Genomic DNA, 8,897 nt, shown 5'->3' with positions numbered 1-8,897 from the left:
GACGTGGCCCAGAACCCTGACTTCTTGAACCCGGACTTGTGCGGAACACAGGCTAAGGATTGGGGGTCTGAGGGGTAGGGGGTGATTCTGGCATGGCGAGGTCGCTGCCCGGGCTTGGCTACGGCGCCCTCTGGTGGTGGCTTCTTTGCGGGCTGTGCGGAGGGCTCAGACCTAGGAGGTGAAGACACCGTGGGAAGGAACTCTGGGCTCTACCGCCCACCTCATATCACCTACCTAACCGCAAGGAAAGATAATCATTTTGTAGAGGCCCACAAATGTGGAGGTAACACACCTTCTCTGACATTTAAGTGTGTGTCTGGGCTACCCCAAATCCAACCCCATTCTCTGGCACCCATCCCAAAATGGCAGCCACATTCCCCCAATAAATTCTTTATTAAGCTGTGAATAACTGATAAGAGTTGGGTGGTCCCGGTTCTCATCAGGTTCTGATTACAGGAGATAAGAGTATGCCCAGCAAGCTGGGGGTGGTGGAGCACATCTGTAATCCCAGTGGCTTAGGAGGCTGAGGCAGGAGGATCCCAGTCCAAAGCCAGCCTCAGCAAGCAACCTAGTGAATCCTAAGCAACTCAGAGACACCCTGCCTCTAAATAAAATATTTTGAAAGGACTGGGATGTGGCTCAGGGTTAAGTACCCCTGGGTTCAATCCCTGGTACTGGAAAAAGAAAAAAAGAAAAAAAAAAAGTGTATGCCCAGCATTTTCCAGGATGGGGGACTTAGGGGTGCTCTAGGTCTCCCCACTGCAGCCCTAACCCACTCCTACAGCCTGGGGTTCATACCTTTGCAGCTCCCCATGTACCTGCCTCCTCCTTGGTCCCCTCCAAGCTGGATGGGACCCACCCTGACTGTGCCCAGTGGGTGACCTCAGATAACTGCCCTGTGGGTGGCCAGAGGCCAGAGAGCTGAATTTGGTTCGCTGTGTTCTGACCACCCTCCCAGGTGCTTCCTTATCTCCTTGAGGGGAAAGGGGAGGTGCACACAACAGAAAATGTGGCTCCTAGTAGCAAAGAAGGGGAATGAGGACAAAGAAAATCTCCCAAAGCGCGGAACCAGGCAGGAGTTAGCATGGCCCAGCGGGGGTCAGACTGTGAAGTCTGGGCCACTCCCTGGGCCTCGTCATCTGACTGAGTTCAGTCCTCCATCCTCCACAGCTAGAATCTCAGTGATTTAAGTCTTTGAACTTCAATGCAAGTGCCCAGATAGCTTTTTTTTTTTTTAAAGACAGTGTCTGACTGTGTTACCTAGGCTGGTCTGGAACACATGAGCTTATATGATTCTCCTCCCTCAGCCTCATAAATAGCCCCAGCTATTACAGGCATGTGATAATATGCTTCTTTTTTTTTTTTTTTCATTATTTAGAGAATACTTTATTAATTTTTGTAATCAAACCCACGTAGATAAGAACTTACATATTTAATACAGTGTGTTACCCCTATACAAATGGAAAAAAATTAAGTTTAATGTTTCTAGACCAATATGGCTGTTAATTTCTGTGCCTAAAATAATATGGAACACTTCACAAATTTGCATGTCATCCTTGCACAGGGGTCATGCTAATCTTCTCTGTATCATTCCAATTTTAATATACGTGCTACCAAAGCGAGTACGACAACATGCTTCTTAAATGGGCCTCAGAAGACCCCCAATTTCTTCTCTCTGCCTGCTGTGAAATATATATTTTCAAGGCCCTGACATTTGCTGCTCAGCCCACAATTAAGTACTGTGCAAAGGCCGAGGCATGCTGGGCGCAGTGGCTCATTCCTGTAATCCCAGCAGTCTCAGAGCCTGAGGCAGGAGGATCACAAGTTCAAAGCCAGCAAGGCCCTAAGCAACTCAGTGAGACCCTGTCTCTAAAAAAAGGACTGGGAGCATGGCTCTTGTAGTTAAGTGCCCTACGTTCAATCCCTGGTACAAAAAATAAAAAATAAAAATAAAAAAGTCAAGGCTCTTTTGGGAAGGGATTTTCCATTTTCTTCTTAGGAGAGGAACTTCTACTGATTTCACCTGGGATGATTTCATGTAGGAGCTGTGGGTGGGGTGGCATGCTGGGCTCTGTTCCCAAACTCTTATGTTCCTTCATGGAAGAGGTGCCTGCTGTGTGCCAGGAACCTGACAGGTGTCACTCAGAGCTGTCACTCAACAGGCATGAGCATGCCTGCCATTTACCGTGTGTGGCCCCAATAGCTCTATGTCAAACCCTGTGCTTGATGCTTTATGTGCATCATGACCTGTAATTAATCCTCACAGCAGTTGCATAAGAAAAGAAGACCATTACTGCCAGGAACAGTGGTGTGCACCTGTAATCCCAGTGACTTGGGAGGCTGAGGCAGGAGGATCGAAAGTTTGAGGTCAATCGGCAACCTAATGAAAGAAACCCTCTGTAACTTTGTGAGACCTTGTCTCAAAAATAAAAAATTAAAAAGGTTAGGGTCTAGCTCAGTGGTCAAATGTGCCTGGGGTCAGTCCTCAGTACTACAAAAAAGGAAAATAAAAGTAAAGAGAATAAGGCAGCCGCAGCAGGTCCCAGCCCACTAGAAACCTGCCATCAATATCTGGCAAGTCCTCTTCAAGTCACTTCCTGGCATTTAAATTATGAGTTCAGAAACAATTAAGCCAATTAGACACCCTTTTCATCCAGAATAAGTTAAAAATAACATACTTCACAAAATGCTTGCATTGAACTAACAATGGATTTTGTTGGCTTAATTGTCCTTGAATGCCCTGTTTGGAAACAAGGTACATTTAAATTAAAAAAAAAAAAAAAAAAAAAAAGGATTTTTTAAACCTCTGGTTTGGAGACAGGTGCAGTGACGCATGTTTGTAACCTCAGCTACCTAGAAGGCTGAGATCGGAGGATTGCAAATTCAAGGTCAGCCTGAGCAACACCTCAAAATAAAATAAAAAGAGGATTGTAGTTCAGTGGTAGAGCACCCCTGTGTTTAATCCCCAGTACTGCAAAACAACAATAGCAAAAGAAATCAAAAAATGCTATATCTTGGGCATATCAGTAGTTTAATCTAATGCTTACAACAGTCCCATATTTAACCTCCACTTAGCATGTGCCCAGGAGGTTACAATGCTGATGGCCAAATGGCAGGACATGGGCTTGAACTTGGATCTGGGTCTTTACCTCTTGCTCTATCCCAACTATCCAACTGTGTGGCCCTAAGTAGGTTCCTTAGTGCCACAGTTTGGATTTTTTTATTTTTTTTTGTACCAGGGATTGAATTTAGGGGCACTCAACCACTGAGTCACATCCCCAGCCCTGTTTTATATTTTATTTAGAGACAAGGTCTCTCTGAGTTGCTAAGCGCCTCCCTGTTGCTAAGGCTGTTTTGAACTCTGGATCCTCCTGTCTCAGCCTCCCAAGTCCCTGGGATTACATGAGTCACATGATTACCACTGTGTGCCTGTTTGGATCGCCAATGTCCCCCAAAGGCCCATGTGTTAAAAGCTTGGTTGCCAGCCTGTGGTGCCATAGGGAGGTGGTGCATCCTTTAAGAAGTGGGGCCCTACAGAATATGGTGGCACATGTCTGTAATCCCAGAGACTCAGGAAGCTGAGGAAGGAGGATTCCAAGTTTGAGGCCAGCCTCGGCAATTTAGTGATGCCCTAAGAAATTTAGTGAGACGCTGTCTCGAAATAAAAAAATTTAAAAAGGGCTGGGGATGTAGCAAGTGACAGACCACTCCTACACCTCTGTAGCAGGTGACAGACACCCCATCACCCTCTGGTGATAATAGAGATAGACCACCCCTGGGTTTAATCTTCAGTACCCAACCCCCCAAAAAAGTGAGGCCTAGTAAAAGAAAGTTAGGTCACTAACTTCCCTTGAAGTGCCCTTGAAGGAGATATTGGGATTCTAGCCCCTTCCTGTCTCTTGACTTCTTCCTGGCAGTCATTACGTTAATAACCACCCCCAAACTCAGCTCCTGCTGTGATGTTCTCCACAGGACTAAAGCAAAGAGGCAAGCAACTGTGGACTGAAATTTCCGAAACTCTGAGTCAAAATAAATCTTTCCTCCTTTTAAGTTAATTATCTCAGGCATTTTGTCACAGTCAGGCAAAGCAGACTAACATACTCGCCTTTTCTGGGCTGCTCATCCTTAGCATTTGCATCCCAGTACCTGCTTTATGTGGTTGTTATGAGGCTAAAGCATGGAAAACTCAGTGTAGCCTGGCACCCAATCAGTGCTCTGGAAACACAGGAATGGTGTTCTTGATTCCATGACTCCTTCCTTCCTTTCTTCCTTCCTTTCCTTCTTTCTTTCTACTGGGGATTGAACCTAGAGGGTCTCTACCACTGAGTTATACTCTTTCATTTTCTTTTGAGACAGGATCTGGGGCTGGGGATGTGGTGTGGTAAAGTGCTTGCCTGGCATGTGTGAGGCCCTGATTCCAATCCCCAACACTGCTTTAAAAAAGAGAGAGAGAGAGACAGGATCTGACTAAGTGGTCCAGACTGACCTTGAACTTGCAATCCTGCCTCAGGCTCCCCAGTCACTAGAATTACAGGTGTTTACCACAGCGTCCAGCCTCCACCAACCCGTTCATGTCTTTTGCTTGTTCACCTGATAACAATGCCGAGAGTGTGAGGTATGCTGGGTTGGCTTAGTTTCACCCAGGAATCCTGCAGAAAGGGACACAATTTTCCAGCAGGACAGGGGGCTGAAGAGCCCTCGATGGCAAGTCAAGAGTGGGTTTTGGTCCCCAGAGCATGGTCCTTCACTTCCTCTCTTATCACAGTCTTCAGGCCACCGGCCAACCTGACAACGGGAAAAAAAGTGTCTAAGGTTGGTAGGAATAGCAAGAGGATCTCATGTGGCTTTAAATTATGAGAAAGAAAATTTGAATGTCAAATGCCCCAGTTCTTGGCACAATTTGAAATGACATGAAGGGTGGTAATTACCACTGTCATGCAATTCCATTGAAAGGGGCAGCAGCTGCCGAAAGAGCAAGTGATGCCTGCAGTGTGGCACCTTCTCTGCCCTGTTTGGTCTCACAGCCCACGCAGAAATTTCTCCCTCCTGCTTTCGGCCTTCCCCAACATGTTCCAGAGGCAGAGCGGGAGGCCTCCAAATGCATCTCCTACTGGTCGCATCTGGGGTGTGGATGCTGGTTGTGCTGATGTTTTTTGAGCAGCTTCTAAGGGCAGATCCTGTGCTGGAGGCTTCGCTAGTGCATCAGCGGCCATAACCCTGAAATGAATGCTGGACTCGTTTGTTCACTCCATGAGCATTTAGTGAGCACTGACTGACTACATATCTGAGCTCTACAGGATGGAGGGAAACTGGTGCCACCCAGGAGCAGGCATGGAGGTCTCCTGGGGAGGTAGGTGTGTAAACAGGCATTTACAACATGGGACCGCTGGGGAGGGGGAACCCAGAGGGGCTGTGGGCACACAGAAGAGGTGCTGCCTCTTCCTGGGTGGGCATCAGTAACTAGGGAAAGTCTTCTGAAAAAGGGACAGCTACTCATCCACATGGAAGAATGAAATTGTGGCATTTGCTTGGAAATGGATGGATTTGGAAATGATCATGCGGAAATAAACCAGTCCCAAAAAACTTAAGGCCAAATGTTCTCTCTAATATGCAGAGGCTAACACACAATAAGGGGAGGAGGGAAGACTAGAAGTTCACTGGATTAGACAAAGGGGAATGCAGGGAAGGGAGTGGGGACAGGAACAGGAAAGATAGTAGAATGAATGGGACATCACTTTCCCATGTTCCTATATATAAATACACGACAAGTGAAACTCCACATCATGTACAACCACAAGAATGGGATCCTAATGAGAATTAGTTATACTCCACGTGTGCATGATATGTCAAAATACATGTACTGTCGTGTTTATCTAAAAAGAACAAAAACAAAGAACAGCTAATTCTGAGTCCCAAAGGATGTGCAGGTCCCACAGTGAGACAGGCAAAATTTTTGATAGCAAGTATTGGTAAAATGCAAAGCAGTGGGTTCCTATTTGCAACAGTGGGATTGTAAATTGGCCCCATTCATATGGAAAGCAATTTGGCACTCTCTGCTAGTATTGAAGTCCCAGTGATTTGACTGTGGAGACAGTCCTGGTGGCAGCCTCCAGAACCTCACAGGCAACAATGTTCATTGCCTGGGTCTTTTGTAAAGGGAACAATTAGAAACATCCTGAATGTCATCAATAGGAAAATAGATCAAGAACGGGAGCTGAATTCCTATGTCAGAATACTAGTTCTTCCACTTTTGAGGTTGGAGGTCCTAGGGAGCTCCCTGTTGCAATACTGATAACATCTCAAAGCCCCCAGGAGGGGAAAGCACAATTTGGAAGGAAAGGGGCAAGTGACTGCTTTTTCTGAAGCTTCAAACAGTACAGGCCCAGTTGCATGGAGCCCTGGAGACAGACTGGAGCTTAAACTCTCTCTCTCTCTCTCTCTCTCTCTCTCTCTCTCACACACACACACACACACACACACACACACACACACACACACGCCCAGGACTCAAGGCCTCTAGGGGCAAGGGAGAGGCCAAGGAGCCCCAGGGTACCCAGAAGGCTTGACTTCCGGTCTGTAATGTTTTATTTAAAAAAATACAAGGGGCTGGGCCTGCCCTAGGCAGGAGATAACTGATATTGTCAGTGTATCAGGCTGTTCCTGACCCTAGGGGCCACATGTCCCTAATCAGCAGAGTTGGCATTTTTGGTATTAGAGAAAAAGACCTACTACTTCTCACATTCTCCTGGAGGACTTGCAGGGATGATTTTGGAGATACTATGTAAATAAATAACAACAGAACAGGAGGTGGTCACAGGAAAGAAACTTAAACTATATTCTCAGACTTATGAAGTCTGTGTTTCATTGTGGACCAAGATTAAAATGTTAAATTAACTAATTAATAAGTTATTTCTGCACTGGAGATTGAACCTGAGGGCACTTTATCCCTGAGCTACATTCCTAGTTCTTTTTCTTTCTAAATTTTGAGACAGGTTCTCACTAAGTTTCTTAGGGTCTTGCTGTATTGCTGAGGTTAGCCTGAAATTTGCGATCCTCCTGCCTCAGCCTCCTGAGTCGGGGGAGTAGAGGTGATCACTGCCATGCCTGGCTTAAAATGTTAACTTTAACATAGTCACTTGATATCTTTGAATGTTTTATGATAGTCACACATTTCTTCACGATTAGAAGTGTTAAGGTATCATGGTTATGAGTTCGTATGTTTTAGAGTATAACTATATATATGTAAATACACATGCATATACATATTTATGTTTTTATTTCCTTCCAGTTTCATCCTGAAAAAGCAGTGACTGCTCACTTTCCCACCAGTCCAACCTTTAACAGCATTCTCTATTAAGTAATGTTAATATAAATATATTTTTCAGTTTGATGGGATCACCACATCATTGCTTAATTTTGATTTGCTTTATATAAAAAACTAGGTCAAGGTATATTAATGCTTACTGATGATTAAAATAAATAAATATACATATGGCTGGGGATGTGGTTCAGGGTAGGGTGTTTGCTAGGCCCTGGGTCCAATCCCTAGCACTGCAAGAAAAAAGAAAAAAAAAAAAAAAAAAAAAAAAAAAAAACTGGAGCATGCCATGAAAACCATTAGCATTCCATAGAGCCTGGTGGAGGTCTGTAGATGCTTATTTTAGTCTCTGTGCTTGTCTCTATGATCAAAAGGGCTCATAATTTTTAAAGTGTTTTTTAAAGTACAGGTAGGCGTTCTGGCTCTTGACCTGACGGCTGGTTACCCAGGTGTCCTTTTTAATGATTCGGATACACTGTGCTTTCCTTCTGAGTGCTTTTCTTTAGCGATGTGCCATTTCATAGTTCTGAAAAGTTAAAAAGAATGAGTAGGCGAGAGGCTGGGGTCAGGGATACAGTTTCAGGGAGGGGAAGCCGCGGAGCAGAGGCCTGGGAGCAGCGCACAGCCCCGAGGGTGCAGGGCCCTGGGAGTTAGGCGGTGGCCGAGGACGAGCGGTCCCCAGGGGAGCAGCCTAGTTGGCTGCACGCTGCTCCCTCCCCTGCCCTCCCGCGTTCGGCGCGGTGCGACACTGGCCCTGTGGGGAGCAGGCCTGATTCAGCCCTAATTCAGCCCAACTGGAAGTAGGATAATGCAAATATAGGATGGTGTACCCTGCGCCCTGCGCGGTAGAGGTGGTCGCGGCGACCTGAAGGTGGGGCTTATTACGAGCTTGGCTCTTCTGGTCGGAAGAAGCAGGCGATGGCTGCACTGACGGGGGAGCTGTTGGCCATGGCCTCCTGCAACCTATGGGGGCGCTGGCGGAGACGAGGGCGACCAGGGTTGCGCTGCGCCCCGGGATCTGCAGCCTCCTGTGTCAGCGAGCTTCGCAGTCTTTCCCGCGTCTTGCAGAAAGTTGGAGGAGACGCAGCTCCGGCAGGGGCGATGGGAAAGGGTTTGTTGTTGTTGTTGTTGTTGTTGTTTGTTTTCCCCTGGGAAAGCAAAAACGAAACAAAACAAAACAAAACAAAAAAGTCCACAAAAAACAGAGAAGGGGAAAGGCCTTGGTAGTGCGCCCCTGTAATCGCAGAGGCTGGGGAGGCTGAGGCAGGAGGATTGCAAGTTCAAAGCCAGCCTCAGCAATTTAGTAAGGTCCTAAGTAACTTGGCAAGACTCTGTCTAAAATAAAGAAACCAAACGAAACCAAACCGTGGGGTGGCTGCTGGGGATGGATGTGGCTCAGTGTTGAAGCGCCCCTAGGTTCAATCCCCAGTACCTAAAAAAAAAAAAAAAAAAAAAAAAAGATTCTATATCCCAGACAGGGAAATAAAACACTAGAGATAAAATTGCTGCTCCTCTACCACCCTCTCTCTGTTCTATAAGCCAGAGACATTCCTGATCATAATCTAGAGAATTGCTTCCC

General features: G+C 46.2%; 1 non-coding gene across 1 annotated transcript; it reads right to left on the bottom strand.

Moving 5' to 3' along the window:
* Window positions 1–1,519: 1,519 nt before the first annotated feature.
* On the bottom strand, window positions 1,520–1,626 carry LOC124969629 (U6 spliceosomal RNA). The gene has a single exon (XR_007106003.1). It is a non-coding gene; the product is annotated as a U6 spliceosomal RNA (small nuclear RNA).
* Window positions 1,627–8,897: the final 7,271 nt, after the last annotated feature.

Source organism: Sciurus carolinensis, chromosome 17, assembly GCF_902686445.1.
Source record: "Sciurus carolinensis chromosome 17, mSciCar1.2, whole genome shotgun sequence".
NCBI lineage: Eukaryota > Metazoa > Chordata > Mammalia > Rodentia > Sciuridae > Sciurus > Sciurus carolinensis.
Note: the sequence above shows the minus strand (reverse complement) of the source record. Positions and strands in the feature narration are given on the sequence as shown.